Raw genomic sequence first — 18,117 nt, 5'->3', positions numbered from 1 at the left:
CTGGGAAAGCAGTGGAAGATGGCCCAAGTGCTTGGGCCCCTACACCCACGTGGGAGACCCAGAAGAAGCTCCTGGCTCCTGGCTCCTGGCTCTGGATTGACCCAGCTCCGGCCATTGTGGCCATTTGGGGAGTGAGCAAGTGGATGGAAGACCTCTCTCTCTCTGTCTCTGCCTCCGGCTCTCTGTAGCTCTGCCTTTCAAAAAATAAATAAATCTTTAAAAAAAAAAAAGATTCACTGGGGTTTTGAAATGACTTTTGTATTTCCCTCCTTCCAAACAATATTGGGCCAGCGCCACAGCTCACTAGGCTAATCCTCTGCCTTGCGGTGCTGGCAAACCGGGTTCTAGTCCCGGTTGGGGCGCCGGATTCTGTCCCGGTTGCCCCTCTTCCAGGCCAGCTCTCTGCTGTGGCCAGGGAGTGCAGTGGAGGATGGCCCAAGTACTTGGGCCCTGCATCCCATGGGAGACCAGGAGAAGTACCTGGCTCCTGCCATCGGATCAGTGTGGTGCGCCAGCTGCAGCATGCCGGCCGCGGCGGCCATTGGAGGGTGAACCAACGGCAAAGGAAGACCTTTCTCTCTGTCTCTCTCTCACTGTCCACTCTGCCTGTCCAAAATAATATATATATATATATATATATGGAGTTGAAATGGTCTGGGCCTTGGTTGAAAGAGCTCTTGGTTGCAGCTGCTATTGTGTAAACAGGGATGGATGATAGTGAGACACCTAATATAAACTATTAGAAATAATTATGATGGAACATGCACCTCTGCCAGCTACTAGCTAAGCACAAAGTAGGCACTAGCATTCTAATCCCTATTGTACATTTGGGAAAACTAGAGTAGCTTGTCTGAGATCATAGTAATACAAGTGCAGACTCTGGATTTGAATCCTGGTCATGTTAAGGCCAGAAACTGGGTTCTTAACCATCCTGCTGCATTTCCATATGGAACGTTTTCCCTTCCTTTCCCTTTCATTCCCTTCCCTGGTCCTTTCCCTTTCCTTCTTTTCTTTTCTCCTTTCCTTCATTCCTTGACTCATGAGGTAAGAGATTTTCAGTAGTCCTTTTCTCCCCATATATCTCATATCACCAATTGGACAAGGATTAAATAAAACAATCAATTTTGTTTAAAAATATTTATTGAGATCCTACTGTTGTATTCAAGGCAGCCTGCTTACTATGCCATGGAACTTTATAGATAAATACCAAAGTCACAAAATTTATAGTCTTATGGTGGAGAAAACATATATATAATTATAGCTGGAATATAACAGTGAGTGGACTGTGATGGCATAATATAAACAGCAGTAAATGGTTGAATCAAGGAGGAAATACACTGAAGTGCAAGATCTGAGTTATTTTCACAGAATACTTAGATTAGGTTTGAAAGGAAGAGCAGTACTTTGTTTTTTTTTTTTTTTTTGTGAAGGGTTTTGTTTGTTTAATACATCTGAAAAGAATGCATATACAAAGAATTGAGACATGAGAAAGCATTGGTTGGTTCAACACTAATGAATCTATAAGAATTAGGATTCTGGGAAGGTGAAAAATATTATCTAAACATTTTAAAAATTGGAAACTTAAACCGAAACAAGCTGATAAAATCCCTATTAACACTTAATGAAGAGTCTTAAGACTCCTTCCAGGATTTTTATTAAACTAGAGAGCCTCAACTGGCTGCTCTAGTCTAGTTCCTCTTATGCAAAACAAAAATAAGGGGGTCCCCCTGACTGGTCCCCATGTTGTTAAGTGTCTCCCCACCCTATCCTACTCTCAGCTTCTTAACGAAGCAAACCTGCATCCGCACAGTCCCCAGGGATCTTCTTCTAGCACCGCCCCTCAAGTTTCCTCTATATACCAGATCTTCCACTGGGTTCTAGGAACACCATGTAACACACTACGCATTGCAAATCTATGCTAAGCACATAAGACAATGACTGACAGGGAAAAAAATAGTTTTAATTATGAACTCAATCCATTTGGTGTATTTCAAAAGGTGCAATACTTTTTTTCATTTATCCATGAAAGAAGTTAGAAATTAACTTCCCCAAAATCAGCAAATGGCAAACAAATTTCCTTGAAAGTCACAGTCACATATATAGTGCATCCTAGAAAAGAGGAGGGGCAAGACAGGCTCCACCCACTTCCACGAGTTTCCTCAAAGACTGCATCTACTCAGGGTGGAGAGAAAAGGCAACTTTCAAGAAGGAGTATGTTATGACATGAGGCGTTTACTGTACTCCTTCCCAAGAGCACCAGGTGGGGGACGTGTCTTCCAACACGAGGTCCAGGAAGTGGGATGTGGAGTCAGTCCGTCCTCCTCCCCTGAAGGGCTGTCCACTGGTTAATGAATTAAAAAAACAAGACTAAAAAACCCCACACACATTCCCCCCGCAAAAAAAAAGAAGAAAAAAAAACTAAACAAACCAAAACACTAAGATGTCCCAGATTACTTTCCAGAGTGGAACCAGGGAGCAACTCCAACAATTCAAATTAGTCTGTTACAGAGTCATCACAAAGCATGCCTTGCTTTAAAACAATGACAACAGAAATTTTTCTGGGAACAATAAAACATAAACTAGTACTGATCACTTTTCTGACAATACACAATTACTCAAAATTAACTAGTATTGGAGGGGGAAGGGGGGCCATACCTATGGGCCTTGTCTCACACGAGTGCATGTGGGCAGGTGCAGGGCATTTGTCATTATTGCAAAAATGAATTTTAATTTTTAATCTTTAGTTTGATTTAAACATTGCTTTTAGTACGATGCCGACACCAGCTGTGCAGAAAGGGCTCTGGAGAGTGTTCATAGCAGCACACACCTGCGGCTCTTCTTCGGTTCTGGAGGCTCCAGGGCAGCCAATATTGCTTCATCAAATACATTCTTTAGGCCTTTCTGTGTGAGCGCAGAACACTCCACATACTTGACAGCCTTCAGATCACGGGCCAGCTTTTCAGCCGTCTCTGGAGTGATAGGCTTCTGTTTGTTCTTGGCATGTTTCTCAATAGTAGAGGGGTCATCTCTGAGATCAATTTGGGTCCCGACAAGCAAGAAAGGAGTCTTTGGACAATGGTGAGTTATCTCAGGCACCCACTTTTCTTTCACATTTTCAAATGAGGATGGAGAAACCACTGAAAAACACACTAAAAATACATCTGTTTGTGGATAACTCAGCGGCCGTAATCTATCATAATCCTCTTGCCCTGCAGTATCAAAAAGTCCAAGAGTATATGGCTCTCCACCAATCATAACTGTGACTGCATAGTTGTCAAAAACAGTCGGCACATACTCAGATGGAAATTTGTTTGTTGTGTAGGAAATCAGGAGACATGTTTTACCAACAGCACCATCGCCCACAACAACGCACTTAATCGTCTGCATTGCTGAAATAGTTTTGTATCCACTTTAAGTATTCAAACTTGATGATGACCTCAGCTTCTCCACCGGGGCGTTGGCAGCACTGCCGGTTTTTTTTTTTTAACTTCTATTTAATAAATATAAATTTCTAAAGTGTACAATTTTTGGATTATAGTGGCTTTCCCCCCCCATAACTTCCCTCCCACCTACAACCTTCCCATCTCCCGCTCCCTCTCCCATCCCATTCACATCAAGATTCATTTTCCATTATCTTTAAATACAGAAGATCAATTTAGTATACACTAAGTAAAGATTTCAACAGTTTGCACCCACACAAAAACACCAAGTATAAAGTACTGTTTGAGTACTAGTTATACCATTAATTCACATAGTACAGCACATTAAGGGACAGAGATCCTACATGAGGAGTGCACAGTGACTCCCATTGTTGGTTTAACAATTGACACTCTTATTTATGGTGTCAGTAATCTCCGGAGGCTCCTGTCATGAGCTGCCAAGGCTATGGAAGGCTCTTGAGTTCTCCAACTCTGATCTTATTTAGACAAGGCCATAGTCAAAGCGGAAGTTCTCTCCTCCCTTCAGAGAAAGGTACCTTCTTCTTTGATGGCCCGTTCTTTCCAGTGGGTCTCACTCCCGGAGATCTTTCATTTAGGGTTGTTTTTTTTTTTTTTTTTTTTTTTTTCCCCCACAGTGTCTTGGTTTTCCATGCCTGAGAAACTCTCATGGGCTTTTTAGCCAGATCCGAATGCCTTAAGGGCTGATTCTGAGGCCAGAGTGCTGTTTAGGACATCTGCCATTCTATGAGTCTGCTGAGTATCTCACTTCCCATGTTGGATCGTTCTCTCCCTTTTTTATTCTATCAGTTAGTATTAGCAGACACTAGTCTTGTTTATGTGATCCCTTTGACTCTTAGACCTATCATTATGATCAATTGTGAACTGAAACTGATCACTTTGACTAGTGAGATGGCATTGGTACATGCCACCTTGATGGGATTGAATTGGAATCCCCTGGTATGTTTCTAACTCCACCATTTGGGGCAAGTCCAATTGAACAAGTGCTGAACTGTACATCTCTTTCCTCTCTTATTCCCACTCTTACATTTAAGAGGGATCACTTTTCAGTTAACTTTAAACACCTAAGAATAATTTTGTGTTAATTACAGAGTTCAACCAATAGTATTAAGTAGAACAAAAAAATACTAAAAGGAATAAAGTAGTAAGCTGTTCCTCGACAGTCAGGACAAGGGCTGATCAAGTCACTGTTTCTCATAGTGTCCATTTCACTTCAACAGGTTTCCTTTTAGGTGCTCGGTTAATTGTCACCAATCAGGGAGAACATATGATATTTGTCCCTTTGGGACTGGCTTAATTCACTCAACATGATGTTTTCCAGATTCCTTCATTTTGTTGCAAATGACCGGATTTCATTATTTTTACTGCTGTATCATATTCTATAGAGTACATATCGCATAACTTCTTTATCCAGTCTACTGTTGATGGGCATTTAGGTTGATTCCAGGTCTTAGCTATTGTGAATTGAGCTGCAATAAACATTAAGATGCAGACAGCTCTTTTATTTGTCAGTTTAATTTCCTTTGGGTAAATTCCAAGGAGAGGGATGGCTGGGTTGTATGGTAGGGCTATATTCAGGTTTCTGAGGAATCTCCAAATAGAAGAGCAGTACTTTGATATTTAGGGTTGCACAGAGAGGGAAGAGCATAGAGAAGTAACAATGGAACCCAAAGAAGCTGAGGCATGGCTCCAGATTGGTCTCCCAAATACCTAAGCTGGGAAGTAACCTACAAGGCATAATATATGGGCTAGAACAGCCCATCCATGAGAGAAAGTACAATGGTTACATAAAACCCAGGCTGCTGAAGCCAGGGAGGTTACAGGGAACCTTCTAAAGAAAGGTGCCTTCAAAATGATTGCACTTGGAGCAGAAGTTCCTTCTTCCCATCAAAGCCACCATAATCTACAAGCACCACCCTTGTGTATGGAAAGCAGAACCTCAGGGGCAAATAGATGGTAAATCACCTTGACCCAGAATTTCATAGGCTGACCCAAGGGCAACAGGCCTGTTGGCCAGCAAGATACATCGGTGCCATGTACCAGGTACAACAAGTGCATCTATATGGTATATAGTTGGCAGTTATTCTAATTGGTTGGGTTTTTGTCCTGACTTGTAGGGGTCCTGGTGGTATTGACTTTTAAATACTCTGGAAGAGGAACCGCCTTTCAGGGAATTACAATATCCTGATGAAAAGAAACCTTACGCGGTTAAATTTTATTATCTAGAAGTTTGTTATATATGCATTTGCCTAAGTTAACTGTTTCATAAACCACATGTAATTAATTTTATCAGTGCATATTTTACTTTTGCCAATAATTCTTTATGTTTTCTTTATAGAATCCCAACCTGAAGAACCACTTTGTGTTGTGAGGCTGCAGCAGGGGAGATATGGTATTTGATCATATAGGCCTTTAAAAAGTCCGGGATAACTCACAAGAATGTAACACAAGTGGCTCCTGATGGCATGTGGGGAAGGGTGGTATAGAAAGTGGAAGCCCAGAAGGTGGGGAAGGGACAGCTGTGTGACTTTTCATTTGTTACCTTTCAAATTTGTTAATTTTTGGCCCATGTTAATGTGATACTTCCTTGAAAAAATAAGCAAATGAACCACTAAGTGCTCTTCAAATAATGCTAACCCTATTTTTGAAAATGCAGAGACTATTTTGAGAAAGAGAACATTTGAGAAATTGATCACAGCGTCCCATCCAGGGAGAAACAGGGTCTCCAGGAGAGGCTTACTTTTTATTCAGTCACCTGTTTAAAGGTTTGAATTCTGTGCCTTGTGCATATATTATCTGTTCATGGAAAGATGACATTAACATTAAACTATATTGACCTTTCTGATGACTACAGTGAATGGTCAGCAGTGGAAGCATCATGCAAGATACATCCTAGCCCTTAGCAAAGCCTTGTATTCATCTTGCAAAGCTCCCTCTGGCCTGAAGATACGAGAGATCTTCAAAAGCCCATGGAAAATGGGTATTATAAAAAGTGTGTAGATTTCAAAATTTCTTTACCCAAAGTTATCTTTTAATTTTGTTTTCCACAAACTTTTTGAAGCATCATGTACAGGGCTTCCTCTGAACAACTGATGTTCAAACCCCTCATTATCTGAACTTCACTTAATTTAGAAATAATTTCCAGGCCGGCGCCACGGCTCAATAGACTAATCCTCCGCCTAGTGGTGCCGGCACACCGGGTTCTAGTCCCGGTCGGGGCGCCGGATTCTGTCCTGGTTGCCCCTCTTCCAGGCCAGCTCTCTGCTGTGGCCAGGGAGTGCAGTGGAGGATGGCCCAAGTGCTTGGGCCCTGCACCCCATGGGAGACCAGGAGAAGCACCTGGCTCCTGCCTTCAGATCAGCGCATTGCGTCGGCCGCAGCACGCCGGCCGTGGCAGCCATTGGAGGGTGAACCAACGGCAAAGGAAGACCTTTCTCTCTGTCTCTCTCTCTCTCACTGTCCACTCTGCCTGTAAAAAAAAAAAAAAAAAGAAATAATTTCCTACCTGTTTTCCTAGGAGGGATCACATATTAACTTTTAGTGACCATTTATAATCTAGTAGACATTTAATTGTTACAATGCGAAAATTCCAAGGAAAAGAAAAAGGAACCCCCCCCCCTTAACTGCACCCCACCTCCTGAGTGTTGGGTTGAAGGGAGAAAAAAAGGTCTTAGAAAAGGGGAAATCGCATTCTTTTGCATCTCAGTTTCCTAGGTTTCTCTTCATCCTCACATGAACATATACAAGCATTCATGTGAAACTGTTCATCCAATCCTTTCAGGATAGGGCTTAAAGCAGGATGGAGGGGACAGGGGTCATTGAGCCCCCTGAGTGGGGAAGGAGCCATTAAGAGGGACAAAGTACTAAAGAGGAGAGAAATTACCCTGGGCCAGGTCAGTGGTATTGTCCTCAGAACTGTGTAATCAGAAAACAGATGCACCCAATCCTTCAGAAAACAGTGCAAGGAGATTCTGTGGGTGTTGTGCAGAGTCACTGGGTGAAGTTATTAACAGGTGGGGAAAAGGGTGGAGAAAGAGCACACACCCCGAACATCTCTTATAAACCAGCTCCCAGCCTAGGAGCAAGGAAGTAACTGTCTACAAATTAGTAATAATCAATGTGGCGCTGGAACCACCTTGAAGTTGACATTCATCTGAGTATCTCAGAATAAAATAGGTCTTTCTGAAATACTAGATGATCTTATTGTTTAGTTCAGGAACTGAAGAATTTAGTTAGAAATGGTGAATTCTTTTAAAGGCTGACTTCCTAACTGGCCGAAGAGTGTACACTTTCAATAAGATGTACTGGGATTCTCTTTAAGTGACCTAATTTTACTCTGGGTAATAATGAGGGAAAGTGTAAAACACAAGCATAGATTGGGTGATCTGAAAATTTTTCCTTCTATTCATCTGCAAATGTGCTCTAATTCCTACTAAATCAAATGTATTATCCTTCAATTACAGCATCTCCTGTCATATGGCCCTGAATTTACTCAGTCCCATATTCCACGACTTCATGGTAAGTAACCCCAGCTCCAGTCTTAAAAACTAAAAGCACACTTAGCACTGTTTGCCATCAACACCCTTTCCTTGTCTTCTGACCTGTTCAGCTCCTTCCTCCAAGGAGCAGGTCAAATCCTAATTCCCAGGAAGCCTGCTCTTGGTACAAAGCCTCTTTTGGTCTCTCCTATGACTAGCACACTATTTGTGCAACACACTTATGTGACTAAGGCATGTCTTCTTCTAGGATTCTGCCATCTCTGTAGACAAGTGAGTAGGTCTATTTGAACCAAAAACATATTGTCCCCGAACTCCTGGTAAAACACACGTCTCCAGGTTAGAGACCAAGCAGACCTCAAGGTTGGCGGACCTTGGCCTCCGGAGGATAGAAGTGAGTTTGAGTACATATTAGTGTACTCACACTGAGTACATGTTAGTATACTCTATTGGTAATCTGGTTTAACTTTACCACTAGAACTCAGGGCCAAATCTTTAGGAAGACTGGCTGTAAGTGAAGAGATGTCTTGTTAGAAACGTATAATGACAATGAGGCATAAGTGATTTTTCTTTAAGATTCCATGAATAGAGTGTGAAACAGAATATGAAGATGGACAATCAGGACAAGCTTCTTATTTAACACCCCAGCGCTGTGGCACTTTGAGGACCTGAGGCCATTTTTGGAGGAATTCTTGGGGAGACAGTGATACCTGGGGGAAGCTGTGACAGCGCCCATTACAAAAGGTCGCCAGATAAGATACAGGGTGCTCAGCCAAAAGAGAATTTCAGATAAATGACAAATAACTTATTAATACATGTCATAGAACATTTGGACACATTAATACTAAAAAATCTGTTGTTTATCTGAAATTCACATTTAACTGGGTGTCTTGATATTTGATTTGTAAATCTGGCAGTTCAACCATAAGAAACAGTAGTAGCTGATGGAGGTTTGAGTGTTCAGTAGGGCTCAGCAGTAGCTTAGCAGGGAGCTCCAGTATAATTGTTGGAAGTTGGAAGCTCCCATTTCTGAATAAAAAACTGATGCACTGAAAAGATAAAAGCTTTGGACCCTTCTGCTTTATGTCTTTGTGTCATGAGAGGATGAAAAACCAAGATACTAAGGATGCGGAAGCAAAACTTTGGAAAGAGCCCATGCCCTAAAGATATTGTTGACCTCCATCAAGAAAAGTTCAAATCTCTACTACCATCCCATCCATCAGCCTAATGCTGAATCACACAGTTACAAAGAGCTGCCTCAATCTCTAAATAAAATTTAAGTTCTACTGGGAATAAAGAAGGAGTGAATAAGGAGTTTAGGTGGCTCCATAAGCCATCTACAATGTCATTGACAATTTTAACAGAACCACACAGGTAGATAGTCCAAGTGTGGACATGATTTCATTAAAAACTCAGTGACTGACCATAGATCTTTGAGTTTTAATATATATATATATATATATGTATATATATAGATATTACATGTCTAGAAAGAAAAGGAAAACTAAATTATAACACAATAAAGGTGCTATTATTCACTTTCCCTTACTGGTTGTTTTCAACTGGCTACAATATGGTAGGATGTCAGGCATAGCACATATATTAAAAAATAGTTTACTTATTCCCTGTAAGATCCCTGCCCCTAAAAACTTCCTTACCTATAAACGGGTCACTCGATACCTTCTCTCCCACCGTCTTCTACATGTACATTCCTGCCTCAACTGCTGGGATATGTCCTTCCATTAGTCAGAGAGAATGTAAGGCCCCATATCCCAATAGTGCAAGGGCAGCCAACCTTGGCATTTATCATTCTCTGAACCCATAGTAAGCTTTACATCTACTTATCCCCAGATTTCTCACGCTGTGAAACATTTAAGGTTTTTGATGTTTCAGTCCCTGTTAGGTGTGCTATTATTCATATCCCCAAACATCCTTCACTGATAGAGAAACTATCAGGAGTTGTTCATAAACTCATGTTGGGGGTTAGCATTGTGACACAGCAAGGGGAGAAGCTTTCTCTCTCTCTGTCACTGTGCCTTTCAAATAAATAAATCTTTTTTTTTTAAACCTAACTATTGTGAGATATTCTGTATCAACTTCCAGAAATACCCATGGGGATCTTTCCAGGGAACTGGAGTCCAAAGATATCAGGTCCTGAAGAGAGCCAAACACAGGCTACACTTAGCATCTATCATAAAAAGCTAATGATATTGCACGTGACTGAACTTTGAGCTTCCATATGACCTTCAGCTCTTGAGAGCTTGTTTATGTTCCACCACTGCACTACTAAAACTTATTTATCAATTGACTACATAAAGGATGCCATTGATTCACGGGGGATATCCAATGAAGCTAATCCTGCAAGGGAGGATTTTAAGGTGGCAAGGAGTAAGAAGATGGATATAAGAACTGAGATCCTGGGGCTGGCGCCATGGAGCACTCGGTTAATCCTCCACCTGCGGCGCTGGCATTCCATGTGGGCGCCAGTTCTAGTCCTGTTTGCTCCTCTTCCATTCCAGCTCTCTGCTGTGGCCTGGGAAAGCAGTAGAAGATGGTCCAAGTGCTTGGGCCCCTGAACCCGTGTGGGAGACCAGGAAGAAGCTCCTGGCTTCAGATCAGCATAGCTCCAGCTGTTGCAGCCATTTGGGGAGTGAACCAATGGGAAAAAAAAGACCTCTCTCTCTCTGTTTCTCCCTCTCACTGTCTGTAACTCTACCTGTCAAATAAATAAATAAAATCTTAAAAAGAACTGAGATCCTGGAGCAAGTCATTAGCACAGCATGCTTGGTGTGTAGGGGCTGGATCACCTGGGAAGCATTGCTAAGGGCTTTGGTGTGGTAGAACCATATGGTCTGCTGGACCACTGCAAACTCCTGAGGCTTTAAGGAGTCCAATAGCACAAAGACAGAAATGCAGGGAAATTCATGAGTCGGCAGCCTGTAAGTCTTATGAGTGTTAAAAGAAAGATATTGCAGACAGAGATGACAGTGGGGAAGACCAACTCATAGAGGATTAGATTAAGGTGGTGCTAGGGAAGCAGGAGGGGAAGAAGCAACTCCTAGAAATGGTTCAACTGAAGAATTGACAGTGGGCAAGGGAAAAGAAATGCTAACTCTTGCTTGCCAAGCATATTACATATATTGCCCCATTTATTTCATAGGGGTTTTGCTATTATATACACCATTCATGTGGGACACAAACCTGTAAACTTATAACATGATAGAGCTCTAATAGAGGTGTGTAAGACAGTTTTAGGGTTTTTTCAGGAAAAAAGACGGAGGTTTGAAGAGGGTCTTGAAATATGACTGGAAATATAACAGATGGGAAAGTCAGGAGAAAACATTCCAGACACATGGGTGGCATGCACATAAGCACTTCTTTGTCAAACCCTTGCATGCGGTGTTTTCCAGAGCATAGAGCAGTATGAGAGTCCCTCTAAAGGCGAGACACTTGGGAAATGTGGTGTGGAGAGCACTTTTGATATTCTTAAATAGTACTATGTAGTTACCTACCAATTTGGATTCTTAGAAAAATTACTGCTGTAGACAGAAGTGAAATATATCCAGAGAATTCTTAGACGCAATGCACTATGGTGCAGTGAGGTGAGACGGTGAAAGAGGTTTGACGTTCTGCCTGTGACCCTCATCTCTCACTCCTTCCCAGGATCCTCCAGGGCCACCTGACTCCCCTCCACCCTCACCTCTGTTTCTGCCTCCCACGTTGCCCCGTCGCTGTCCATGCAAGGGGCTACATATGTTCTGAGCACAAAGAGCTAGGCAGCATTCCCTGTATCCTTTGTCTGTTCCCTCTGGAGGCTGAGGTTGACCTTGCTCTAATTCCAAGAATGATTAGAAGACATGGCCTTCTCTTCTGACAACTTCCTGAACAACACAGACAACCCTTCTCATAACTCTTGCTGTGGCCTTCTGACATTGAGTCTGGGGTCCTAGAATGACAGCAGGTGCTTACTGCCCAAAACCTTCACATGTTCAGAATGACGTTTGCTTCTTTGTTTGCCTTATTCACAGCCTTCAGACATAGCCATGATGTATCAGACAGCTCTGATATTGGGAGAGGTCATCTTCGTCTCAGAGAACAAGTATTCAAGTTCCAGGAGGGGTAGGCTCTCTGCCAATGCACTCCTTCTCATGTCCCCCTGCTTTGATCTATCGATAAGGAATCTATCAAATCTTCCTTTTCTACAACGTGTTCCAAAAGTCAACACAGATTTCATGCTTTTACTCTGATTCTAGCGCCACTTCAAACCTTTCTTACAAGCATCACAAATACTAACATTCTATATTATATCACTCCTCCTTCAAATAATTCCTAAGGCATGTGTCTAAACAGTCCAAGAGTCAGGAAGGCCAGGACCCTATACATCTGCCTTTTGGTTGGGGTTGAGCCTCCATTCAGCCACTGTGTGCTCTGGAACAGGACACCACTTTTCTGAGCTTCTGTTCCCCTATTTGCTAATGGATATGTCAAATTCCATACCCCTGTGACATACAGCATTTCTGTGGGCACTGGGTAAGGTTACATATATTACACTGGCATGGGACACATGCAAAATGCATATGATTGATGGACATTAACATTGGGCAGCACATTGACAGTGCTGGAATCTGGCCTGTAGACCAAAGGATCCTGACAGTAGTGAGAGGATCTGATGGGGGAGAAGATGGATTTTGAGGAGTGTCTGGGGTTCTAGTTCAAGAAGAATACTAGTTCACGAAATGAGGGAGGGTGATAGGAGAGACGAAGCCAAACAAGCCTGATGTTGTGTATTGGACCACACAGGGGTGGGAGGAAACATAAAGACCCTAAAACTATGGCTCCTAGGGCTTACTCCTGGATCACTGCATGCTGCCAGGCTGTGACAAGACCTTATTATATGCCAATCTCATCATCTCTTTATCTTTAGGAATAGGACCCCAATTTTGTTTTAGAAATTATTTAATTGATTAATAACACTATGAGTCCCAGATGCACTTAATAAGATCCTATGCAGACACTGGTGAGAGGCCATACAGAAAAATTTATTACAAGGTTGATTCAGTTGGCATAGGCCTCATTCTTCATATTTGCTCAATTATTCTGCCAGGAATTTATACAGGATGTTGAAAGGGAAACAAGTATCTAGGAACATAAAGCCAAAAGTCACAAGCTAAGCTTGAAGGGGCTGAAAAATCTCAAAGAAGGCAAAGGCCCTGGTGGCATGAGGGAGCCACAGGGCCAGCCCTGAATGCTAATGCAGCTTCTTGTCATGTAAGGAAGGTAATTCTTCTCTGGTTGCTCTCTCACGGTTGGGTTTCTGCTTTATGCACATAAATCTAATCCAAACAGGCACACATAACCACCGTGCAAGATTGGTGTGAGAAGTCGCTGCATTTGGAGACTCTGTGGGTTGAGGAGAACCCAGGAGACATAGCTGAGTACCTGAAATCCTGCTTGGAGGACCTTGTCCTATCTTAAGCCTTTGTAGATGGTAGAGATTAAGTTCCTGTGTGCTTCCTGTCTCAAGCCCGTTTAACTCAAGACTTAGCGGGGGTGAGGGTAATCTTGGGACCACAATGGGGATGTGGCAGTAAATCCAGCCAAAGGGAAGCAGTTTAGGGAAAAGGCAGGATAAGCAAGGTTGAAGATGACATGGTAGCTTTCTGAATTCCACCTGCACTTCCAGAAAAATGTCTCTGCTTATGTCCTGCCAATGGTGAATCACTCATGCTTCTTTTACATTCTAAGCACACACTTCCCTCATTCATTCATTCATTCATTCATCCATCAGAATTCCTGGATGTCTGCAGGTGCTAGAGAAACAAAGATGTATAAAATATGGTCACTGGGATCAAATACCTACCTGGCTCTCATATTTTTGGGGAAAATGGTGGCTGAAAAATGAAGGATATAATTGGGTTAAATAGGAGGAAGAGAAAACACTTTGAACAGTGAAATTGCTGTTATTTTGCATCCTATGACTAATGCTGCAAAAATAATATATATCACATTTTGGGAGATGAGGGAGATATTTCCAACCTAGACTGTAGTGGAAAATTACTGGAATGCTCAGAAATAAGCTTACATAATTATGGGCTAAGGTCAGACAAATTATAGAGAGTTCTTAATTTCTAGCATTTCCTTGGGCTGTGAGCTAACTACCATTTGACCCAGGTAAAACATACTGCCTTTTTAAATGGAAAAATACCCAGATGGTGGAAATTTTATATTATTGACCAATAGGGAGCTGTTGAGCTGTTAGTGATACCAGTTGCACTGCACTCTGGCCATCTGACTAGGATGGCTGCTCCTGCCCCAGACGACTGTTCCTGATGGGACACATTAGAGGATGCAGTATAGCCTGTGCTTTGGAGCTCAGGTTGTGGAGTAAGAACACTTGATTTTGAATCCTAACTCTGCTGTTTACCAGTTTATGAGAAATCAGGTAACGACTTGGCATCACTGAGTCTCAGGTTTATCAAGAGTTAATACAATAATTTCTACCATATAGGGTTATTAGGAAAATTAAGCATAATATACTACCCAAAGGATGTTCAGAGCTTGGCACATAGCTAGAGATCAAAATATGTTACCTGTGGTGAAAATGAGGGGAGGAAGCAAAAAGATGGACTGACAAATCCTTTCTCAGAGGGATAATCAGCGCCATGAGCCCATTTACCCCAAATAGACCTTTGTAGGCTTTCTCTGTCCAGACCCAGCCACACCCTCAACAGACCCGAGAGCCAGCCCAACCTCTATACCCCTTCAATCTGACACAGTCACCTGAAAGCCACCTGAAAATGTAGCTCTCCAATTATGGAATCCAAGAGCTGCCTTTTTGTGGTGCTGAATGCTCATTGCTCGTATGTGCGGAGAGTTCTGTAGGATCTGTAGAATCAGCAGGACCTATGTCCCAACAGAGAACTCGAGTTTGTGAGACTGAAGGTTCTCATGAAAGGCCTCCCTACCTAAAGGCATGGCTTTCTTCATCTCTTCAATAGAGGAGATAATACAGACCACACACAACAATTGTGGGAATTCAACTAAATTCACCTAGCATGACAGACTGGAAGTAGGAACTCTGTAAATACTGCTTCATTTTTTCCGTGATCCTGCCCTGGCGTCATGCTGCCCTGAATCACTGTCAAAGTGCTGACTGCACATGGCAGGAGAACCACAGGAATCCACTCTTCATCATTTTCTCTTAGTGTGCAATTGTTTTATCAGGTCACAGGTCATCATTTCCTAGCACAGCTCTTTGCAACCCTGGTTACAAAATCATTGGAATGGGCAAAATGTCCAGTGTCCAGCATAAATATCTCCCCTGCAAGACAATCTGATTCAATTTATAACTTCGTGAAGGAATGAACTCCTTTCTAGGTTTCAGTTTGTTCCGCTGAAACAATAGAGACAAAGTAGAGAAACTTGCCAGGTATTGCGCATCAAGAGATGGCCCCACAACTGCTGAAGCCCAGACAACGACATACACCCCAAAGGATACTGTGTTTAGTTAAAAAGAATGTTTTGTTCATCATATATTTTGGCATTAATTTTGAGTTTTAGGATATTGCATAAAGTATTATTTATCTTGATTACTGAGTTTTTAGAATTCCCTTAAATTTTGCCATAAATTTGGCCATAGCCAAATTGTGAAGGAAGATTTAGAGAAAATATCAGTATTTGCTGGTCTAGGAATTGCAACTGAAATGGACCAGACATTCTATCCTTTTTTTGAAAGGTTTTCCTAAATCTTATCTTAGGTTCTGCATGGTGTTTCTAGGAGTGTTGATGGCCTGGTGATGGCACCAGGCTGAGGATGGTTGTTGGTCTCTGACAGAGTTGGCCACGGGCCTGGTGAAGTTCTGAGGCTTCTCTGTAAGAGATTAGTTGCGTGTAAATTCGAGCCTGGCTAGACTCTGGCTGTGTCTCTTTAGCAGCTTATGCAGCAGAGGAAGTTCCTCCTGGAAGGAGTATTTGTTCTTTAACCAACACTTGCCTACAGTTAGGCTTTCAGCTTTGACTAGCTTGAAATTCTCAGCCCATTCTAATCTGACCTGGGGAGCAAATAAATAGCAACACCAGAAACACATCCTCTGATATCTTCAGATCACGAGCTGGTTCCTTTGCCTGGAAAGAATGCCAAGCTTATCTGGCCAGGAAAGAAGTGAACGGTTTGCAGAGACATTAAGACAAAGTGGAACCAGATAGCCAGGGGAGGACTCTTCCTGGGAGGGCAGACAGACTCCAGGGCTTGCAGGAAGAGTCTGTCTGACCATCTGCTCGGGGACTATTTCCAGTCATCTCAGGGGCACCACTGAATTCCAGGCATCTCTCTCAACTTAACTCTCCTCTTGTTTCAGTTCCCATGAAAACACAGGCGCTGGGGCTGGCACTGCGGTGTGGTGTGTGATGACAGCATCCAATATGGATGCCAGTTTGTTTCCTGGCTGCTCCACTTCCAATCCAGCTCCCTGTTAATGCACCTGAGAAAGCAGTGGAAGATGGCCCAAGTGCTTGGCCCCTGCACACATGTGGCTCCTAGCTTCGACCTGATCCAGCCCTGGCTGTTGTGGCCATCTGGGGAGTAAACCGGCAGATGGAAGACCTTTCTCTTTGTCTTTGTCTCTGTCTCTCTAACTCTGCCTTTCAAATAAGTAAAATAAATCTTAAAAAAAAAAAAAAAAAACAGGCTCCTTAAAGACAAGGATGTTTGTGGATTTTGTTCACATCACAGTGTCTAGAGTGGTGCTTCACCAAAAATATGTGCTAAGGATCGGGTTGCCTTCCTGATTAAAACTGTTCCACATCTTTCCATTACCCTCAGAATGAACAAGGAAGTTCCACGTGCTTTGCCCCATGCATATTAATGAAACTTCAAGTCAAATCACCTTTTTTTTCATTCACTAAGCTCCAAGCTCTGCCATCCCAGGCCTTTGCAATGTCTTCTCCATCCTGAATTCTACCCCTCCCTACAAACATGTGCATGTTGTGTGTAGCAAATATGTACACACATGCACAACAGGACTAGCTCCTTTCCAACTTTACATCTCATTTAAAGGTCTGTTCTTCACAGAAGACTTCACTGGCTTCCTAAGCCATGATTTTCCTTTTCTTTTCCCTCATCTCTGCCTTCATCATCTACTTTTTTCTTCATATCACTTTTCTCGACTTTGTATTGAATATTTTTAGGGAATTTATTAATACATTGCCTGATGGTTTACACAGTGCCTCGCAATGAGCCAAAAGCTGAAATGTGAGGTGCCATGCATGATACTCGGAGTTTATAAGAAATGCATCAGTCTAAATACTATGCAAATTTCGAATATTGCAGACAGTTGATGAGGACAAGATTTAAGTGAGGAGAGAGGCACACACTCACTCTGCAGAGGCAGTCACCTGATCTGTCATCTGTGGGAAACAAATCCTGGCATATCTCGTAAAACAAGTTCATCTGAGATTTTCATCTGATATTCTCTTGCTCATTTTAACCATAGATTAGCTATTTTGTACTATTTTCCTTCTTACACACAATGGAAGAGAATTGATTGACATGGCATCCACAATATTAACAGTGCATACTTATATTTAGGTGTTGAGATATGAATGTTTTTATATCTATCCTCCTACTTTTGTATATTTAACATTTTTATTGATAGCAAACAGTATTTCATAATTTTAGAATACTTGCAAGATTACTTCACATGTCCACCTTTGTGTGTGTGTGTGTGTATATATATGTATATATATATTTCAATTGTATGGAACAGTGCTGTCCAATAAGGTAGCCCTTAATGTCATGTGAATACATAAATTTAAATTAATTAAGATTCAGTTCAATTACACATTCACTCCCTTAGTTACACTAGCCATATTTCAAGTTCTCTCAGTCACAGAGGCTAGTGGCTACCATTTCATACAGTGTAGAATAGAACATTTCTACTACTACAGAAAGTTCCATTGGATAGCACAGATGTAGACTGTGTAGGTTTTAAACATTTGAATATATAAAAATAAAGACTTGCTGGTGTTGAAGGGTTCTATTGATTCAAACTAAGATTTGAAAGGAGCTACTATTCTGTGTGACCAAAATGCAATGGTATTTATTCCTACCTAAGAGAACAGCTTGTATGCTCACCAGGGTCTTTGGAAGGCAGGGTGATGAGAGA

General features: G+C 42.0%; 1 long non-coding RNA gene and 1 pseudogene across 7 annotated transcripts in view; both read right to left on the bottom strand.

Moving 5' to 3' along the window:
• The window catches only part of LOC127492830 (uncharacterized), a 55,768-nt gene that overhangs the window by 17,451 nt on the left and 20,200 nt on the right, over positions 1 to 18,117 (bottom strand). The gene's annotated exons all lie outside the window — the stretch shown is intronic.
• Positions 1,940 to 3,476, bottom strand: LOC149122346 (cell division control protein 42 homolog pseudogene; annotated as a pseudogene).

This window comes from Oryctolagus cuniculus, chromosome 14 (genome assembly GCF_051225735.1).
Source record: "Oryctolagus cuniculus isolate XC-2025 breed Fujian yellow rabbit chromosome 14, ASM5122573v1, whole genome shotgun sequence".
NCBI lineage: Eukaryota > Metazoa > Chordata > Mammalia > Lagomorpha > Leporidae > Oryctolagus > Oryctolagus cuniculus.
This window is presented reverse-complemented; position numbering and strand designations above follow the sequence as displayed.